General features: G+C 34.4%; 1 protein-coding gene across 2 annotated transcripts in view; it reads right to left on the reverse strand.

The window, feature by feature from the left end:
- LOC126856623 (small conductance calcium-activated potassium channel protein) overlaps nt 1–23,083 on the reverse strand; it is a 168,508-nt gene that overhangs the window by 80,907 nt on the left and 64,518 nt on the right. The window lies entirely within an intron of this gene.

Here is a 23,083-nt window from a genome sequence, read left to right on the forward strand (position 1 = left end):
ATTCAGAGCGTTGAAAAGCCGCATTAAAGCGATGCGTGGAAATAAAACGTGTGCGAAGAAATGTAACGTGGGTTAAAATTCCCCTCCCGCGCTCTCACAAGACCATAATGAGCGAGAATCCTCGGACGATATTTGCTACGTGCAACTTTAACCGTCATCTTTACGAGGGTTCTCGTGGGAAAAAAGAAAAAAAAATAAATAAAATAAACGCCGGCGTAATGTATTGCGTAGCGCATTTACAATGCGGATAAAATCTCGCGGCTTTTTTTCGGGCCATTATTAACGCGGCATGCGCACGCTTGCGGGATTTTCCGTTTCACTTTTATCATTGTAAGAACGACGTGTCACGTCGCTGGAAATCGTGCATATATATTATGTCAAGTTAACGGTAGATATTTTACACTGTTGGAAAATGTAGTTTAAATTTAACACATATATATATATATATATATATATATATATATATATATATATATCACATGTCTTAAACATTTCATACAATTTTTTGTGTTAATTTAATTAACATATACGAATATGTTAAATGCTGGCACTAATACTAGTTATTCGAATACAAAATGAATGCAAACTTCATAGTAATTTAAAATAATTTTTGTATAAAACTCAACATATTTTTAATAATAATAAAATTAATTTAGAAAAATATTATTGGCATTTTGTAATCACTTTCATTGCTGTTGTAGAATAAAATCAACATTTTTGCTTCCTTATAAAGAAAGATTTGTTTTTGTGAAAAAAAAAAATTTTTTCAAATTTTTTTTTTTGATGCCAATGTGTTCAGAATGTGTTGTCAATGTGTCCTAAAACGCTAAAAAAACATATTTTTAAAAAACATATTTATGGACAAAATGTCCGTATGTGTGTATGTATGTGTATGTGCACAAAAAGGACGTGATTGCTCTAACTTCCATAAATTTTGAGATAAACTTTTTACTAAACTAAATTTTAAGGACTAAATTTTTTTATATGAATAGAATATCATTAAAGGTTGGTTGATATTGTACTTGGCTAGGATCGGTGAAGGGGTTTATTTTTTATAAAATTTTGAATTTTTCAAAAAAGGGTGTTGTTCTGATCTTCCGCAAATTTTGAGATATCAATCTAAATATTTTTATATGAATAGAATATCATTAAAGGATGGTTGATATTAAATTTGATAAGAATTTGGTAAAAGGGTTTATTTTTTATTAAATTTTAAATTTTTCTGAAAAAAAGATTACTGATATTATAAAAGGAAGGAAATAAAATTATGAGGAAGCAATGTTCTAATTTGCACAATTTTTTACTTGTTTTATAAATTTTAAGATAAATCTTGTCATTAATAATACACATATCTATTGTGTAAAATTAAAAATATGTGCACATTGCGTTATTTTGTATACCATTTTTAATTATTTTGATTATTCAACATTTGAATTTTATTAACAGAACAGAAATATGTTAACTTAACATATAAATGTGTTAAATATTTAACACAAAAATTTTAAGCGGCATATTTTTTAACAAAACGACACAAAAAATTTTTAACGGTATGTAAATGTGAATCATGCTAAATATTATTATTTATTATAGATTTTTGATTTTTCGCAGATGGCAATTTGATGACATATTGATGGAAGTACAGCGTCAATGCCAATAAACGAAACTTCAACGGCGAACGCGTGTCATTTGATTAATTATACGCTGCGTACGCGTGTCATTTGATTAATTACGCGTTGCGTACGCGCGCGATTTGTCGCCACACATCCGGAAAATTCTTTTAAAATTTTCCTGTCAGCGGGAAACTCTGCGTCGCTCGTTAAACAGATTCGTGATACGCATTACGTCGAATCGTGCGTTAATTAGAGGCCTGTTCGCCTTTCATCCTCTCCCAATGTATAATTTATCCCAATTACTCCGTAAACTCGCAATTCCCGAACTAAATGGAATTCGCCAGTTTGGACACGCATTCATATTTAATCAAAAGTTAGTGAACGCATCAGCCACAAGTGCAGTTGCTTCTTAGTTCATCGAGACACTTCGTGATCGATCCTTTAAAATCAGCAGAGTATCTACTCAAATCGTGTAAAAAAAAAACTTCCTGATTTTCCAGATATTTTTGTTCAAAGTCCAGATAAAAAAAAATATTTAAAAAATTTTTTGATGCAATTTTAAAATTTCTAAAAATAGCTTTTCTTTATTGTTTTTCTAAAAATAGGTTTCTAAAAATAGGTTTTCTTTGTTGTTTTTATTGTTGTGTTTTTTAATGTTTCCCAGTCAAAGGAAAAAAAAACGGAGCTTCTTAAGTTTCAAATGCTAGATTTACAAATGTATTGAAAAAAAAACTGAAAAACTTTCGTAAGATAATCATTTTTCATTCACATACAACATTTTAATTTCTTTATTAATAAAAATTACAATAAAAAATATGTACCGCATATTCAATATTTTATTAAGACACTGAATACATATAAATAAACAAATAAATATATAATATATAAATTTATAATATATTTCAAACACGTAATTTAGTTAATTGGCTTGCCGATTGTTCGCAATATAAACATAAAAATCAACAGAGAATTTTTAAAAAAAATTTCCTGAGTCCCAATAAAATTCCCTGATTTTTTTCAATATATAAAAAAAATTCCCTGAGGATTTCAAGTTTCTCATGTTTTTCTAGGGAGAAATAACCCAATCAGAAATTACATAGTAGACCGCAAGTTTTTATCGAATAAAGTTGCACGAGATATCAAGATTAGTCTTGATATCCAATTGTTTCGAAATTTGGAACAAGATCAAGACAAAATTTTTAATTAATTATCGAGACAATTGTCAAGACGGAGATTGTCAAAATTATTGAGTTTTAAAAGGAAACTAAAATATGTTTATTTTTATAAATTAAATGAGAGAAAAATCTGAATTCTGGCATCATTGTATGTAACTTCCTTTTCAAAAAAAGAGGCAGCAAATAAAAATAGCAAATATATATATATATATATATATATATATGTTTTGGAAAATGAACAGAAATATAAATAATAATAATTATTTTTAATAATATTATATATATTATAAAATTTATTAAAAATCTTATTTTAATACCAATATGCAATATTTCTACGAATATCTTGAGTCTTGTGTCTATTATCAGATAATCGTTCTTTATGGCCGTTCTCCGTCTACGTAAACAGTTTGCGAAATGGAGCATTCCTTTGAAATTAATCGTCTTGACCGTATAACTGTCATCATGCGTCGCTTTGCCGGTTTCATTACTGCCGCGACAACGACAGGCTCGTGCGCTGCGGCTGACACGTGCGTCTGATGTACTACTGGCACGCACGTCGTCACTGCCGTGCCGTCGCGGCCGCATTCCTGCGACTATTTGCCAGTAAAACACGGCGGCACTTCTCGCTTCTCATCGTTTCGTGCCTGAATCTGCGATCTCGCGACAGAATGTATCTCGCTCGCGCGACACTTGATTTTCAGATGAGCGGTAATCCAGAAATGATGGCGAGACAAAACGTTCTTGTCAACATCGATCGATCTTGTGCCGAGATGATTTGAATAAGATAGTGTGCGTTCAGTTCTAATATCAGAAACTATTGCTAATAAAATTAATGTGTACATGTTTTTTTTAATCATATATATATATAATTATATATTATAAAATTATATACAATATATATATATATATATATATATATATATATATATATATATAATTTTAAAATAGTAATAAAATATCATATAAAATATCATAATAAAAAATCATATAAAATTTTCTCTAATAAAAATTTTCTTTTTATTTTACTTTACTCTCTTAACAAAATTAATATATATACATGTTTTTAAATTTTATAAATAATGATAAATTATAAAATTATGTATATAATAATATATATGTATATAATATTTAAATAATAATAAAATAAGCTATATATAAAAACTTTTCTCTAACAAAATGTTTGTTGTAATTTATTTTATTCTCTTGCTTAATAAAATTAATATATATATAATTTTTAATTTTATGTATAATTATATATTATAAAATTATATATATATATATATATATATATATATATATATAAATTTTAAAATAATAGATAATAAAATAATTGATACAAAAACTTTTCTCTAATAAAAATTTTAATTTAATTTTTATTTAATTTACTCTCTTCCGTTACTCTCTTATATGATAAATTTAGTAACATTGTTTTCGCTTGACGTATATCTTTTAGATTACCGGGATTAAGGGGATGCTGGTATAATCAACTGAAGTTCTACAGAATAAGATGCATACCACACTATCATCCTAAGAGAATTCACCTCGCAAGAAGCACTAGCTTGGGTCTAGCTTCCGGCTTTTTGTTGCGCCAACTTAGTGTCCTAATTAGATTCTACATTCAAAATATCTCGAGCGGAATTTACATCATTAATAAGTTTCATACTTCTTCAAGTAATTCTTTTCTCGGAGTTCTCGTAAAAGCTCGATTACTTGACAATCCATTTTTTATTATTCTTTTCGCATTATTATATAATTTTTAAATCAAAAGATTAAAAAAAAAACAAATTTGTAGTTATGCATAAAAATTTAGATTTTTATAAAAAATTTTGACAAGCAGATTTGAACAATAATTAAAACTCTTGCGCTCGTCAAAAATTTTTTCCCAGACAACACATTCCTTTCATTCTAGTGACATTTGGAAATTATTTGAATAATTCCAAAGTCAAAAATCGAGCACAATTTATTCGTTTGATTTCTGATAAAACCCGCTCTTCAGGAGCTATTAAAAGAAATTAGCTTAAAACATTTAAATAAGTAATTTAATGACTGTCATTATCGCTGATGACCTTCGCTTATTCCACAATTGCGAACATAATTGTCTAGTTGTCTAATGATAATTGAGATTGTCAAGTCTAGATATATGCGCGAGTTTTATATATACACTGTAAAAAAAAAAATTAAATAAAAGAAACTTCAGACAGTGTCTGCAGTTTTTTTGCGCACTGCATGAATTTTCCGACAGAATGCTGTCTGAGTTTTCAGACAGAATGCTGTTTAAATTTTCAGACACACTCTTCTGAATTTTTAGAAAAACGATCCTGATGATTAAGACAAATTTTCTAAAATTTCTTTCAGACACCCAGATCTAAAAATTCAGGCAAAAATGTGTCTAAATTTTCAGAAAATTTTTTGCAGCGTACATGTATATATAACATATACAATATATTCTTTCTCTATTTATGTTACACTATATCGCGGCTATCTTGAACTTTCTTCTGTCTCTCTCTTTGAAATGTAAAGCCTTTATCAAACTCGACGCTTTGTGAGAAACGACGACTACGCAGCCGCGGGGGAAGAGATAAAAACGGAATTTTCACAGAGAAAGAAAGAGAAAGAGAAAGAGAGAGAGAGAGAGAGAGACGCGATTGCAGTGAGAGAAACTTTTCTTTCCGTTAATGCATTCTCGCGTATTTTCGCGTGTCTCGCATAGGATATATCTCGCCCGCGGGCGTCTCGTTCCTGCCATCGCGAGATTTTTTCATTAGCCTACTTCCTTGGTTGCTGCGTATCTGCGTATCTTCGTTATCACAACGAGGATACCTTCTTGCCACGCTCGTTTGCAACGTGAAATAGACTTCGTTCCAGGCGAGATCTATCCGACGTAAAAAGATTGGCGTATAAAACGTCACTTTTTTCGGAAGTGCCGAGTCCGTTCTATCATCCCGATGATAACGTGATAAAATGCGTTGAACTTCGCTGGCGGGGAAAAAAAAAAAACGCCTGAGAAGGAAAAACGTAGGGAAAAACATGACGAATGAAAAATCAAAGGCGAGAAACAAGGGACGACGCGGCGTGCATTCGAAAACCAATATCCGCGCCCAGTTCCGCTTTCCGTCCGCTTCGCGTCGCGTCGCGTCGCGTCGCTTTTCAAAAATCGCGATTCGACATTTTAATAAAACGTCAATCGAGGGAGCCGCAATTGGAATCGGGTCGCTCGCGTCCTCGCACGTTCGTCGAAATAATCCGGATCCGGACGATGCGGGGCGTTTATCAGGTTGCGCAATCACTTCGCCGCGTTTGCGCACTTGCCTCGGCGGCAAGTCGGTTACAACGATAATAAATGCGGCAATTTTTGCAGAGATTTATGAAAGGGAGGTTATTGTGACTGATCCATTAAAATGCGAACTGGGAATAAGAAAAGCGACAAGAGTTATTTCCGATTAAATTTTAAATTCTATTCTCGTTTCGCCGTTTTCGCGCACTTTTTTATGCTCTCTCTCCCTCCCTCTCTCTCTCTCTCCCCTTTTCTCTCTCTCTCTCTCTCTCTCGTGAAATATTTCACGTGAAATATTCACGTTCTGACGAATATTTTAATAAAATAAGTGATGAAAGATTTATTGTAAAAAAACATTTTTTTTTATATCATTCGGGCGTAAATTTTTTACGATATGGATATGAGAAGGACAATTTATAGTTTTGTCATATAGATTTAGGACGCGCAGTTTAATTAATTTATTATGATAGATATTCATTTAATATATGTAATATTAATTAGAAATTAATGCGTATTTTTTTAAAAATGAATTGCGAAAATATTCATAATTTAATTTCTTGTAATGTAATATGTAAACTTTATATAAAACTGTAACAATTCAAATGTAAGAATTTAATAATGGAAAAAAGGAATACTTTTTTATAAAACATTTCATTTTAATATCCTTCCTCCCATACAATCTAACGTTCAAAGGTTAGGTAAATGTCAACAATTTGTCGGCGTTATTTTATAATTTTCTTCTGCAACGCGCAGCGTTGCTGACGCCTCTCTCTCTCTCTCTCTCTCTCTCTCTCTCTCTCTCTTATACTACGTTTGCGTACAAAATGTGTACAATATAATTATAGAGGGAAGAATCGTGCTATAAAATCTCGTATTAAACTTGTGTGCACTATGTGCGACTACAGGGTGCTCACTTTAAACGGTGGGGAGATTTAAGAAAAGATTCAACATCCATACAAGAGAGATACGTTGTACTCCATCCTTGAAGTTGGGTCGCTATCAACACTCACCTGCACTCTCTTAAACGTGGGACGCTACCGACTTTTTCAGATTCGTTCTATATTTATGCTCGTAATCTCGTCGATCATCGTCCAAGATTGATCGGCCTTTTTTCTAATCTGTCAGCTCTTTTTTTTTTACGGTCTCGATTCTTACGGCCATTAAACGACGCGGCTCGAATTTTTATTTTCCTAACGCTCTTTGCGGATAATCGTTTATTTGTCGCTTCCGCTTTGATTGAACTGAGAATTCCTCGAGTCTCAATAGTTAAAAATTAGAAAAGAGAAGAAGATATTTGAAATTACGTTATTTTTCACGAATATCGTAATGAAATTGTACTTTCATATAACCGTGAAAATTAATCTGAACAAGCAGAAATATTTCAGTTTAAATTTATAAACTTATTTTCTTTTTTAATAATTTATCGCAAAAATTAAAAGAAAAAAAAAATTAAAAATTCCAAAAATCTTGGAGACCCTTTTTACTTTGAGTTCGATATCGTCGGACAATTGAAAAGCAAGATCCGTGAATAAAGAGCTAAAAGAAACACAGCTGCGGTTTCAGTCGCGTCAGTTTCTTTCAGTCCCTTTATGTAATCGAGTCTAGATTAAGTCGTCCAGTCTCTCGTGCTCTTTATTTGTCGGCCGGCTGACAAAAAGGTTTTATACGCTTTCAATTGTGACTACAAAAAGGCTGAATAAAGAGTAAACGAAGCGGCCGTGTCTGGCGAAATTCCGGGCATCAGCCGCTCGGTTTTCTTCTTTGATATACATCTACGGTGGTGCCTGTTGAGAATGCAGGTCAGGGTTGGCGAAGGAAAAAGGGAACAAAACTAACTTCTCCCGGTAGTTAAACCGAGCGGCGAGATGTGCGGAGGGGAAGCATGCTGTACAGGGTGACACGGAAGTACCATCTTACCCAGAATGCTCAGCTGAAACGTCAGGTGGCTAAATGCAAGATATTCGCACGAGGATCCTGAGAACTTAAGAGCCTCGAAATCTGGGGATATTAGAACCCGGAAAGTTTTTGACGTGTTCTTCATTGTAGTTCGATGGATGGAAAGGAAAAATTGGGAATGCAAGTTTCAAACATCGTACACTGTAAAAAGTTTTCTACAAATTCAGACATATTATACTGTTTAAATTTTCAGATCTGGGGAACCTGAAAGGAACTTCAGACAATTTTTCTTAATCGTTTTTCGTTCAGAAAAGTATGAAGTCTGAAGATTCAAACAGTGGGTCTGCAAAAAAGCTACAGACTGAAGTTGTCTGAAGTTTCGCACACACAGTCAATCTTGTTTACAGTGTAGGATATACGTACTTCGTAATCGATGAATCTAGATTAGTATTCTGGGGACTTTCAAATCCCAGAGATTTGAAAGTCCCCAGAATCCCACACGCAGTGTGGTCAGATAAAAAAAAATGTAGATGCTTCAAAAAAGATTCAAGAATTAACATATTTAAGAAAATTGTAATATTTGAGAATTTTTCACTAAATCTTCAAATTAAAGGACATAAATTGTTGGATCCTTGGATTTCGAGATTCTTAAAATAAAGATCCTGATGACGACATTAGACATTAAAAATTCACATATATAACATTAGATTAGTTTCATTTTTCTGATACACCAAATGTTTTGTGGGTACTTCCGGATCATCCTGTACAAGTTGCTGATATATTAACTACGTGGGTGAGAGCGTATTTTGCATGTACATACAGTGAAACGCGCGACGTATAAACGGGGAGATTCGCTCGGGGAAAATCGAGAATCGCAGATGTCCGCGGAACTTCCGGAGGAAATCGTGCGTTCCATGTCGAAAACGGAAGCACACGCCATTTTCATTCAACGACCGCGTTCCTTCGAAAGCTCACTGAAATGTTTGCGAAACACGAAACTCTGTAAGTTTGCTCATGCTTGCTGCGTCTATTTACGACAAGACACTTGTTTACGTCAGCAATCGGAGAACATGATAAAATTGGAAAATAGATTTATATACTTGCAATTCTTATCATCTCACTCATCTGGCCTCCTTACAACAAAACACACCTACAAAACTTTCATTTCCTCTTGTTCTTATTTCTTCCCTCAGTTCTTACGCAAAAGTTAGTCATCGAGAGTATTAGGAATAATTATGTGAATTAAGTGTCGAGTATTTCGCCTTAATTAGAAAAAGAAAATAAAAAAAAATATTATGACGCGTGTGTGAAAATTTATATACCAGGAAATTTATATACCAGGAAACACAAGGGCTTAAAATATATCGTAATAAATTTTCCGATCTGTATATATTTTTGCTGAAATAACGGAAACGATTGTGCAAAATGTTACTCACACGCGCAGAAAGCGGGGTATTGAATTATTTACGGCGGCTACGCGAGGTTTGAGATATCGAGGATGGAGGAAGCCTCTTTTATAATCCCGCGGATAAAAATCAAAGAGTTACAACAATCGATGCGAGCGCCAGTGTCCAAAAACTTAACGTTGTCGAATCAATTCCAAACTCGATATTGTCATCATTTTTTACTCCGACACTCCCTTATTTTTAACCAAATAAAATTTTTCACTATTATACTATTTTTGAAATAGTTTACAGTTTATATTTTATTTTTATATTCTCATATGCACATGTGCAACAAATTAATATATAATTCTCGGATTATCAGTAAAAAATTTAATCAAAAGCGAATCGGAAAGATTAATTAAGAAGCTTACGCGTCATCAAAATCGTTTGTCGCACAAAATTCTTTTCAGTCTAGAATAATTTATTCATTCGTGTATAAAAAAAACAATATACTTATCAAATTTTTTACTCGCGATGATTATATTTTATAGGCTTCACAAAATTTTCAGACATCCGCGTCAAATTTTTCGTTCAATCTTACTTCTGGAAGAACCGCAAAATTTTTAAGATAACATCCTGAGAAAAATCTCGTCGACGCCCGTAAAAGGGGAAGAAGGAGCAATGGGATATTTCTTCCTTTTAAATCGTATGCGTTGCGCGCGAGCGGAATAAAAGTCTCTCTCGCGACGCTTGGTCGAGCAATCTTTTCCGACAGCTCCAGCATTCTTGGCGTTTACCGCGTCGCAAAACAGTCGGGACGAAATTTCCGCGTATACACACGCGTCACACACTCGTGGGAAGGATTTTATTGTTCCTCGGGCGTCGTATTTCGCCGTTTACTACGAAAGCGCGCACCCCCGCGCGACGCGGAATGCAGCGGTGGTAAAGCGCAGATTGTTACGATCAATATTTGCCAGATGCACTTTCCTTAACGCGAACTGTGCTCGCGAAAACTCGTGGCATTTTATTGTGCCGTGAGTTGGGCTTTTGCATCTCCTTTTCTTTACACGTCTGCATAATATATATGTTTACAAATTAGTATTTAAATATTTAATAATCGATTCTTTATTTGCGCTTTGTATCAGATAAAAATCTGCTTAAAAAATACCAGCTATCTCTACGAGAATTTATAAAATTAATTAAGTACATTCTTCCTGTTTGAGGAATTGTTTGTAGTGACAGGCTTATTTGTTGCTTGAAAAGCCTCGCTAAAATTTCTCAAATCTCGAAAATAAGCAAGCTGAAAAGAAAAAAATGCGAAAAAAATGAATGCGCTTATTTAACAGACTAACACATGCTCAACCACTGACGAATATATTATGATGTACATATATATATATATATATATATATATGTGTAAGATTAAAAAACAAGTGTCTTTCGTAAATTTTCACTATGCTATCAATATTTTTATCAATTGTTTTTATATGCTGCAAATTGCGCCGTTACTGCGGCAGTTTGCACCACGTTTTACGTGCGCGTAAATGCAATTATAGCGTCTAGATGCTATAAAAGGAAAAGAAGCATGAGCCGTTTCTACTAGAACGTCATTGTTTTACGCTCGTATTCCCATCGAACGTCCCGCCAATATCGACGCCGATCGCGTTATATGTGCATGTGCATATACGTTGCAAGGCATATCCGCATACAGGGCATCCCAGAAGTTGTGCGCTTTTTTCCTCTCAACCGTGTATTAAATGCAACTACAAATTACAAGAATAAATTTCAACAGAAATATTTTTTATTCGTAAAATTTTTATAACGTCAAAGACTGAGAGGTAAGCGTAAAAGTGATCTGGAACACCCGGTATACGCGCATATACAATACAGGGTTTGCTAGCGAAAAATCGTCATCTCCCACCGTCTTGACGTAGTTGACGGTCTCGGCGGTCGCCTCGGTGAGGGCCCGGCGAAGTCGTGATCGTCGCACCTGCGACAACGTACGTGGACATAGTACGACCCCCTGGCCGCCCTGAGAACCGGAAGCGGCTGTGCCGGAAGCTGCGGCCGTGGAGGAGGAGGGCACCGCTGCCGCCGCCACCGCCGTCGTCGTCATCGTCGACGAGGACGATTTGCACCACCACCACGGGAACTGGACGCGATTATATATCGAGATAACACGTGGTTAATAATAATAATTATGATTACAATAATACACCTCCCCTCCTACTCTGTCTTTTTATTCCCTGTCATCTGCGGCAGTCGCGGTGCACGTGGACGACGAGACAGACATCACAAGTGCAAGACAGCATAAAGAGACAGACACGTGGACGGATACGGGATAATTCAATCAGTTGCACCAATTAACAATCAACGCGGACGTGATTAATTATTCAGATACAAAAGCTTTTACTTCCCTATTGGCAGTACACTGTAAAAAATTTTTTAAAAATTCACACACATTGTCGAAATTTTCAGATCTGGGTGTCTGAAAAAATTTTTACATCTGTCTTAATCATTAGAGTCTTTTTTCCAAAAGTTCAGACGAGTTGTCTTAATATTGAAGAGTATCTGAAAATTGAAGTTTGTCTAAAGATTCAAACAGCATTCAGTCTGAAAATTGAAACATGTCTGAAGATTCAGACAGCATTTTGTCTGAAAACTGAAGTATGTCTGAAGATTCAGACAGCATTCAGTCTGAAAATTGAAGTGTGTCTGAAGATTCAGACAGCATCCTGTCTGAAAACTGAAGTATGTCTGAAGATTCAGACAGCATTCTGTCTGAAAATTGAAGTGTGTCTGAAGATTCAGACAATATTCTATCTGAAAGCTCAATGTGTCTGCAAAAAACTGCGGACATTTTGTGTCTGAAGTTTCAGTCAATTTTTTTACAGTGTAGCTTTAATTCGACATTTTTGTCTACAGTGATAATGCTATTGAATCTCAGCTAATTCTGCTCGTCTCTTTCTAAATTTTATATATAATTCAAAAAAAAAAAAAAAATTATTAATCTTAATGCTTAGCAAGTATGCAAACGATTTTAAGAGTCGGTTAGACCCACAATCTCGATTAATTATCATTAGTTTCTTTCTAAATCGTAGCTGTAATATCGAGAAAAAAAGATCTTTCAATCATAACTAATATATCGTTAATATCTTCAATAAAACAACACGCGCTTATCTCTTTAAAAAAATCTCTTTTTAAATAACTACAACTATATCATATCTATTTGATCGTAATAAAATATGTTTTGGAAATAAATGATTCCATTTTCTGCTTGTTATTGAATTACTGTTGTATGATAACAGAGAGATAAGATTTAATAAAACGACAACATTGGTGCAACCAGTCCGGAAATACAACAGACAAGTGACGATTTCTCTCTTTGCGGCGCAAACAGCTCAAGAGATATCTCTCTCCTTGCATTTCTTATCCTTATCTCGATTCGTCCTGACGTTGCTCGCGCGACTCTCTACTTCTGTCATCTCTAAGCAGGCGCGCGAATCATCTAGGCCGACAACTAACTCGGTGCTACTGCTAAACTAATGACTCGTAGTCTACGCAAAGTCAGCAGAGAAGCAAATCGAGTGTCCGTGTTAATTGCCACGAAATGATAAAGTCGTAACAAGCACGTAACCCGATAAGAGTGCTTGCATTTTGCGTTACAAGCTTTCTCGACAGTTACTAGAATCGGAGCATTAAAAAAATCTACCTCTAATAAATTTTATGATGGTATTTTAAATTTCGCAACTTTTCTGCGGTTAAAAAATATTAGGTTGGCAACTATGTTCCCGCCGTTTTCTTAAATTTTAACATTCCGCATGTCATTAAATGTTTTTGGCATAATGTTTTAAATCATTCGAAAGAGGATGTTTTGTTTTACCAGAATCTTTTTTTTTTTTTTTTTGTTCGAGTTTTTTATGTTAATTTTCAGATCATTAAAATGGAATGTCAAGTTGAGAAAAATGAGCATTTTCGATACCTCCTTCTTTTTGCTTTTAATCAAGGTTCTAAGGCCGCAAAAGCTCGGATTTCCACCTCTTTCGATCTCTTTCAAATGCTATGCGCGGAGTTTCGTTCAATACTGATGCGGAATTGAGAGCTTGGTTGGATGAATTTTTCGAGTCGAAACCGGGTGATTTCTACCAACGAGGCATCGAAAATCTTGTTGAACGTTGGGAAGAAGTTGTAAACAACAAGGGAGAATACATTATTGATTAATTAGCTTGTTAATTTTTATTAAAAAATAAACTTTTGAAAAACAAACGGCGGGAACTTAGTTGCCAACCCAATATAATTATTTATCAAACATCATTAATCAAAATATGTATAATTAAATATTATTATATTAAATCTATTTAAATAAGAACTGCTTCTGCTTTCTCTCATTGAGAAAGAGAGTATAGCACAATGCACTTAATTTGTGGACAAGTTATCTGTTTCGCTGCAACGATCGGCATAGTGAGAATATATCCCGAAGAGCTATCGATTCCCATAAATACATGAGCTCGTGTTGAAGATAACCGCGGGCTAGTTGCCGCACGCGAGCACTCACTTGTTCAGCAACTATCGACAAGTCAAGTAGGAGGCAAGTTGCGAGGCGAACGAGAGAAAGCTCTTGTATTTCGGGACGTGCTCGATCATCCTTTGTGACGAGCCGATCCTGTCTCCAAGATCGCGAGCACTTTATATTCGACTTACTTCACTCGAGTTTTTGGCATCTTGACTCGTGTGAAAAAAAAATTCTTCATCGAACTCGTTCGATTGACCTCGAGAATCTCCGCTCCATCGTCACAATCGTCCCTAATTCTGTCAAACTTCAAGTTGAAGGATCATCGTCGCTTTCGGTGTTCTCGGGCGCTGAAGTTCTAAAGTACACATCCTAACCAGTCGCTTGCTTCAAGAAGCAAACAAGTATTCTTCACGTCGGATTTATCTCTCTGCTGACTTCATGTAAACCGGCATAAGGATTTGCTAGACTAACAATAAGACTGGATAGGTCGATTGTTTAAACAAAATTGGAGTGATGATACGAATGACGAACGTTGAGAAGAGCACTTCGGAGAAAACTCGATGGAGTTGAAGATGATAAAAAAAAAGAGAGAGAGAGGGAAAAAAGATGATGTAATGTTGAAAAGATCGTCCCGGAAACGGCAAATCGGTTGATCCACGCCAAGAAGTCGAAAGCGGGAAATACTTTTGCGGAAATCCAGAATTCTACTGCCGTGTAGATTTACGACGCCGGATAAGGACGGCAACGGAATGAATGACCCCAATCTTATCGGTAGTATATTTCCGCATCGTCGCTCGCGAGACGAGAAGGGCTGGCGATCAACTCAGAGTAGATGCCGGAAAAGTAAATTTGGTTTCGAGTTAAACCCAACGACTTTGACGGCCGGAAGTGTGAGCCGAGTCATACACCGAATATCGTGAATCTATTGCATTCTCTTCGAACGGCGTATTTTCTGATAAATACCTATCGAAATTATTCAATTCACTGTGGAAAATCAATTTCACTAATTTTTATATTTTCGCATTGGATGCATTCTGTCAAATAAATATTTTACTATAATTAAAATCAAGAATTGCCTTCAATTATGTATATATGTTAATAACCCAAATTATTTAAATCTAAATTTTTTAACGAGAGAATAAGATTAAGGTTATTTTTATTTGTTCAATCTTGAATCGATTATTATTCTTAGTTCCAAGTTTAAACCGATTAATATGTATATTAAATTGTAAAATTTTAATATTTTAAGAAAAGGGACACAATGTTAGACGAGAGAGGATTAATCATTGTAATTACCTTGCTTCATAATCGAAAACATCCAAATGAAAAATCGGATCACGTTTGCAAGGAACCGTCTTGTCAATTCTCCCCAAGGGTTGATACCCTTATTCCGAGGGAATCGGATCACTTTCTCGTCACGATCTCTAGTCTTTTTTTCTTGCCTGAAAGGATCAATTTTGGACGTAATTTCGAAGATCAACATACAATTATATACGTTTCTGATCAAAATCGAATCGTCAACGAACTGCAAAGACAACATCGTATTATCCTCGTTTTACACAACAGAATTCAATGTAATTTAATTTATGTTTTAATTATCGTCGTTCAATTAGCGTAAAGGAATCAGCAGTTAATAAAATTCCGCATAAAGATAAACTAAATTGGAGAACAACGGATAATAAATTCCGCTGCGTTTCGTGCAGCGAGTGATTTTACAGACGTTCCATCTCTGTCGCGATTAATATTCGCTCAGAGGAGAGCGATGAAAAATTACCGCTGACTCCTCTCCATTTACCGACGTCTGCCTTGCCGGTGGACGCGGAATTAATGCGCGTAATAACCGAGTCCGTGGGGCGAAGGAACCAAGACATTGATTAAGTTTCTCTCCGCTTAATTAGCCGCGTCACGTTAATTACCGGTCGCGTACTCGGCTTCGCGACGACAAATAGTTCGGTTTCATCGCGGACAACTTTTTCCACGAGCGGAAGGGAAGAAGGGGTTGATCGACAAAGTTGAAGAAGACTGCGAGCGATTACTTAGGGCGCAAAGTATGCAATTGCAAATTCCAACGCTATTCCCCACCCCTCACACGATTGGATGCCGCAATGGCAAAGCGATTTTAAAAAGAAAAAAAATGGCGATTTACCACTCGGATGCAAGTAAATGACAGCCTGCAAATTACGCGCCGAAGAATGCTCGGGGAATTAATATTTTCTTCGTTTGAACGTATAGGGGATTGCACGAGATTCAAGACAAGAATATTCAAAATATTTTTGCATTGATATTTTGAAATATTGAAGTAGTTTTGTATTGATATTGGAAACTTAAATCAGGTCTTGATGTTGAGTAAATCTTGATAGCAAAATTTTGTCTTGTATTGTCTTGTCTCGATTTTATCAACAATTTTTCTGATACTAAACAATTGTTTAAAATAATATTTAACAATAATCTTTATAATATGTAATAATTTAAAGGTAATTATTATTATTTACGTCGTTCGTTTACTTCCCAAAACACTACAAACACACGTGCGCGTAGCGTATCTAAATATTATAAATATATAAATATATATTTATTATATTATAAATATATAAACATATATTTATTATATTATAAATATATAAACATGTATTTATTATATTTTAATATTATAAATAATATAAATATATAATTATATTGTGTAATTATATTGTCAAACTTTATATTGTGTATTTTGTTTATCATATTGATTATTTCGAAATTTATTAATATAAATGTTTTTATTTATTAAATAAAATTGTTTACGTTTATTTAATATAGTGATTTTTTCTCATTCAATTTACACACAAGTGTAAAATACATTATAGTTTTTTTTTAATAAATAAAAAAAATATTGCCTTGATCTTGTCTCGAATATCGAGAACTAGTCTTGACATCTCGTGCAACCTTAGTAATGTGTTTCGCGAGAGAGAAGACTTTGGAAGGCTCATTAACAACGTGAAATAAATCAATTCAGATTAAATAACTGTGATGTAAGCAGAGATGATGTAATAAACTAAATAACTCCATACATAAATTGGCCGTTTGACTTTTAATTACCGTTCCGCCTGCTTTTTATTATTCAGTCGCGCAAACATAACGCGACAGAGTTATGTATTAATAAGAGATCGGGGAAATAATTTATGATTCCAATATTATCTCGCGACGCGCGCCAAGATACAAGCAAAATTTATTTCCCCCCTCCTCCCCCTTCACCCCTTTACAATCTCGACAGTATTTTTCCACCGATTAAGGACACGGTCGGTGATCTCGCGGAATAGTTGGGAGCGCGAAACGGCTGAAAGTTATCCTTATGCAAATGCAGGCTATTATCCTTGCGGGACGGGCGCAAAATTAAAAGTTCCGCGAGCTAATATATGCGGAACACGCAATGAAAGATTCAAATTCGAGGGCCCCGTGGAGAAAAAGCTCCACCAGCCCGGATCCTCTCTATTTAATCCCACATAATGAGAGAGAACGGATCCCTGAGACAAATAGAAAAGCGATGCCTGAAGTTGCCTGCGAAGCTCTTGAAACAATGTCCTATCGCGTTTACATATACTCCATTTCGCGCAATTACTTAATAATTAATTGACTAATGAAGATTAATATATGAACTCTGCCCTCCCTCCTCCTCCCCCCCCCACGTTGCTTCATTTATTTATTATCTTATTATCTTTCTACTTAATTCGCAGTTTCTGCGCGCTCGAGAAGATCGTCAATAGATTTTTGCGGTTTAATTTCATAAATAAAAAAATTTTATATTAAAGTTTCCTAATTCAAAGTGAAACTTTATCACATACATTCCAATTTTTATAATTGAAAGTAAGCTATCTAAAATTTGATGAATTTTGGAGGTCAGTTGAAAAAAATTAATTTTTAAAATAATTTTTTTGACGAAATTGTTATCTTTTTCCATCTGTATGAATTCTCTTACGGTAGGAATTAAAGTAATTTGCGAATGTGTATGTACTAATTTCTAATACGCGTGCAGATTTAAACAAACAGCAATAAATAAAAGTGATCACGCGAGTGTAATCGCGAAAGTGCCGAGATTGTTTCAAGATCAGCGAAAAAATCTCACGCCTCGAACCGCTATGAGGATATTCTCCGGTCGTTAAGCAAGAGATAGAATATCTTGGAAATTGCCCGATATTATACATCTGACACGTAAGAGCTGTAATATGCGATAGTATGCGCTGCAAACTGCAAATGCCATGCCTGGGACTGTTTCTTGTCATCTTTGAATTTTAAACCAATAATTTTAGAGAATCTACGAATCTACTTAAAGAGGCAGAGAAACATACTGTATTCGCATATTTGACAAAATATAATTCAATGTGTAATCTTGTTTAAATAAAAATATGAAAAAATGTTGTGGCATCAGTGTTCTATTTTCTCGCGACAAAATAATTCTGATTGGTTCATAATTTTATATTCATTCGATCGAGTATTAAAAAAGTACATATAATATTCTATTAGAAAAACTATTATAAAATCTTGTTGGCAATAGTTATATATGTGTGTGTGTGTAGTAAATCTATTTTATTGCAAAAACATTATCATATTGAAAAGTTGCCTGAGAATTGTCTGATTTTTCAGATAATTTGTTCAACATTTTAGGTTAGGTTAAAAATTAGGGAATTTTTAGATAGAATATTTTAAAATAAGTTTTTTTTTGCATGCGTTTTCTAATGTTTTTCATTCATACAAAGGAAAAATAAATCACTTGAATTTTAAATATTAAATTTAAAAATGTACTGAAAAGAACTGAATGACTTTTGTAAGATAAGTGCTTTTCATTTGCATAATATTTTCTTTCTATAATTAATTGTAAAAATCACAATAAAAAATGTACTCACTATTGTGTATTCAGTATTCTTTGCTATAACAATAAACATATAATCAAAGAGAGAAAGATATATTTATAATATATTTGAAACATGTAATTCACAATCATTGGCCAATCAGTTTGCCGATGTTTGCAATATAAGAACAAAATGATCAAAGAGAAAAAAAATTCTTTGAATAAAATTTGAATAAAATTCCATGAGAGTTCCCTGATATTTCAAGATATATAATAAAAACAAAATCCCTAGGAATTCCAGGTTTTCTACATTTTTCCAGGGAGTAGACACCCCGTAAATGATTAAGAAATTATTATATATATATATATAATAAAATTTTCATAATTATTGTTCTTTAAAGAAATAATCGATATACATACGAGCACGTTGCAGAATAACAGATTGTTTGGTGTTTTTTTTCCGCACAACTAACAATAAGCAAGAAAGAATTATGTAATATCTAGATTTGATACAATGTAAACTATTTTTTAGAGTAAAACAAGACGACACAAGAGAGGAAAGAAGAAATTGAAGAAACTGTGTCGCGAAAAATCGCGTCGACATCGTGTTTTCAAGCAAAAACATACGATTTCAAGTGGAAATCTCGATTTTCACAGCCGCGAAAATATGCACTCTATTCACGTGTATCTAAATTCATAATAAATTAAAAATATGAAACACGGATCGTAGAGAAACGTACGGGCTGCAATCGCAAATTCACACGTGATCAAAATGCAAAAGCAGAAGTGTCGCTACACGAACATGCTATTTCACAAACTCCCTGACATTTTGCCGATAACAAATTGCTCGGCATTGTACTTAACCATTTTGTGATGAGAATGAGAAATAATTTGCAGAAAAATCGGAAAAACAAACACATTGCGAGATTTTTGTGAAATTTTATATGTTTTAGCACGAACAAAATATAATTTCAGAGAATTATGTTACGTATGCGTTAATTTATAAATACATAGTAATAAAAAATAAATAAAATAGAAATATTTTGTATTGTGATGAATTCGAGGAAGAGAGAAAAATCAGAGCAAATGAAACAGCGATCGATTGATCGAGAATATATTTATAGATATACAGCATGCATTATCTGTGTCGCATTTGTATTTTGATTGGCCAATTTTGTATTTCCCAACGATTGCCCAACTCGTGGGAAAATGTCAAGGGGTCTCGTCGTAACAAATCTCCGTTTCATGCATCAGAATGTACCCTGATTGGCCAATAGCCAAAAACACCGACAGGAGCCTCACCAGCGAAAGGACCTTCACCCCACAGGCGCGTTTTCATGCGCCAAGAAGACATAATTAAACTAACAATGTCGAGAGAAATGTTACCCGCTGTCCAACCCCGTTTCCCCTTCCGGACCCTTTTTGTGACGTGAATCTCGTTTAATGATGACAGAAATTTCGGTTTGCATTCTCGTCCGAGAGGACTTCCACTCTAGAAATTAAGCACATTACGAATGTAGCCAGAAAAAAATAGAGCGAGACTGTCACGCATTGAGTGCCCCCTAACGGAAAAGAAAGAATCGTACAATCGTGTATTTGTTACACTCGAGCTATTTTTTTATATATGAATATTTAATAAGAGAGATGACTAAAATAAATAATAATTTTGTAATTATTTAGAGATATTAAAAAGAAAATTAATTCACGAATCTTAAGATGTTATGTTACTCCGAAAACTTCCCTTTCCCCAAAATTTATTTAACTTTCACCGAAACATCTAAAATTTTTTTTGTTGATAAAAAATATTTAATTGTATCACGTTCCATCTTTTTCCATTACGTATCATAGGTTGAAAAAATTATAAAAGAGTATTTTACAAGGCACGCGTAAAGAGAATTAAGACGCCACTACTCAAACTCAGGAATCTTTCTAAGAGGATTGTTTTTACAACGACTGCCATCTGTTTCGCGTCAGGATTCTACGGCAACGAGGCAAAAAATCCAACGAGGTAAGGTATCGAACGTCGAGCAAACGACAGTTGCTGTTCTCCGCCGGTATAATCCTCTAGCTACACTACTTAAGAACGGTTCTCCAGTGTTCTTTCCACCCTCCGCCAGATGGCGACATTCAAACTCCACTGATAAGGATTACTTTGCACAGAGATTTGTATCTTCGGCGATTAATCTTATCGTGTTAACTGCATATCAATTGGATTCCTGAATCGAAAAATCTTGAATTCTTGGGAGAGATTTGCAAATTCGTGAAGTCTTGCTTCTCTTTTTCTATATGAGCACTTGTGTAGTTAAAAAATTGATATATTCTTGCATTTTTCCGAATATATTGAAAAAATCACCCGCTTGAAAAATCCTTGGATATTTGATTTTATCGAATCAATAGATTTCTGGATCAATGGATTTTAAATTACAAATCTTCGATTTTACAAATTTTTCTCAACAAAATTGTTTATTCCTCGAATCTGGAAATCCGCAAACTGATTTTTCTGCATCCGTACAAATCTTTCAATCCGCAGATCCGCGTGGAAAATCATAAAAAAAAGGGAGATTCGACAAATCGAAATGAGGCACGTGAAACCTCAGCTCGACATCTTTATCGCATGCCGTGACAAACCATCAACCCTCAACGGATAACGATGAGATCAAGCTGGAAAAAGTCGTCATAGATCTTCTTTGCAACGAAAGCAACGCAATTTGCACTCTCGTAAAGCTCACGCTGTAAATTTCGATCCTATAAAACCTGTGTATATCCTTCCTCGGCGCCTCTCATGCACACACACTTTTACAATTTCACCGGTAATCTCCCTAGCGAGAGAGCGAAAAGAAAGCTGAGATGCGGGATGAGCTGGAGAATAAAAAAGGAAGAGATTTGTCTCTCATGGGAGACGAAAAACGAATTCAAACGAATAAGAGAGAAAGACAAGAAACGTTACAATACACATACGATATACAAACGATGCCAATGAAGACACACAGATATGACGTACGAATAGGAATGTAACATCGATAAAAGAGTTGAACAAATTGACAGTAAAACAATGACACTGAAGACACAAACAATGAAGAAGATGAAAACACGTACATGGAAAGCATGCATGAAAAGAATCGGATAAGAAGTGACGATAGAGGACAAGCTGAAGGAATTTGAGAGAAAGAGAGAAACTAGTTATAATTGCAATCTTCTTTTTATTCTTGCTCCATAGTTTTTACAAAATCCAAAACTGTTTGCAAAAATTATCTACATTTCTTTAGATTTATACAGAGCGTTTCAGATTATCTCTTCTATTTTGAAAAGAAAGTTGGGGTAAACATATTTACTATAAAAGCCTATCTGAAGTTTCTGATGATGATCTTTCATTTGAGAAACCTAATCTCCAGAAATACCGAAAGCGACTTACAAATTTTTAATTTGGCAACATAGAACAACAGTTTCTCGTTAACAGTAAATGATACTAAATTTTTTTTCAACCAAAAGTTATTTCTTTCTGAGACCCAACAATATCCATGTTGCCTCATGTGGCTATTTAAAATTTTTAAGTTGCTCTTGGTTTCCAATATTTCCGGGGGTTTCCCAAAAATGAAATTGATTACTATCAGAAATTTCAGATATCGCTTTTATGATAAACATTGTCCTAGTACCTTTTTTCAAAATAAAAGGTTGGACGGATAAGACTACCCTGTATACTCTCCCTTGTAAAATTTTTCATGTATCAAGAAAAAAGAGATAATAGAGTTACAATAAAGCAAATAAAAAAATATAAAGGAAGTCTAGAGAACCCTCTAGAAAAAAATCTGTTACAAAAAATGTCTTTATTCTTTTATCTCCCGGAAAGAGATGGTTAAGTAACAATGAGATATTCCGTCGAGATTCGCCTCGACTCTCATTCAACAAAACCGTTTACCAATTAAATACAATCTTTTCTCTTCCTCTTCCGTCACAAACTCACCTGGAAGTGAAAATAAACGGAAAACGAGAGAGAGAAGGGCGGGTAAATGGAAACACATGTGTGGGAGTGTCATGGGGGTGGTGGATGACAATGATAAAGGGATGGTTTAGTGGTGTTGTACCGCGCACAGGTAATGCTCTCTGTCCATGACATAAGAATACCAATTGTAGCATCGCATAATAGCGGCAAGATTAATTAAGCACGTTTACCCCTTTTTTTATTAATTTGACATTTACGTTTCAAGAAATACTTGCAAGAGATAAAATTGCACTGCATGAAACAAATCAGCACCGCGATTTTAAACTTTAATTGCCCGTGCCCATACTCTCCCGTGTTAAATTCATAATTTATTAAATTCTCGTCTAAATCATTGGCCAAACTATAGAGCCTAATGAGTGCGCCTTCAAGTGCGGTCACCAAGTATTCTTGCATCAGGAACAGAGC

The sequence above is a fragment of the Cataglyphis hispanica genome, chromosome 19 (genome assembly GCF_021464435.1).
Source record: "Cataglyphis hispanica isolate Lineage 1 chromosome 19, ULB_Chis1_1.0, whole genome shotgun sequence".
In the NCBI taxonomy this organism is placed as follows: domain Eukaryota; kingdom Metazoa; phylum Arthropoda; class Insecta; order Hymenoptera; family Formicidae; genus Cataglyphis; species Cataglyphis hispanica.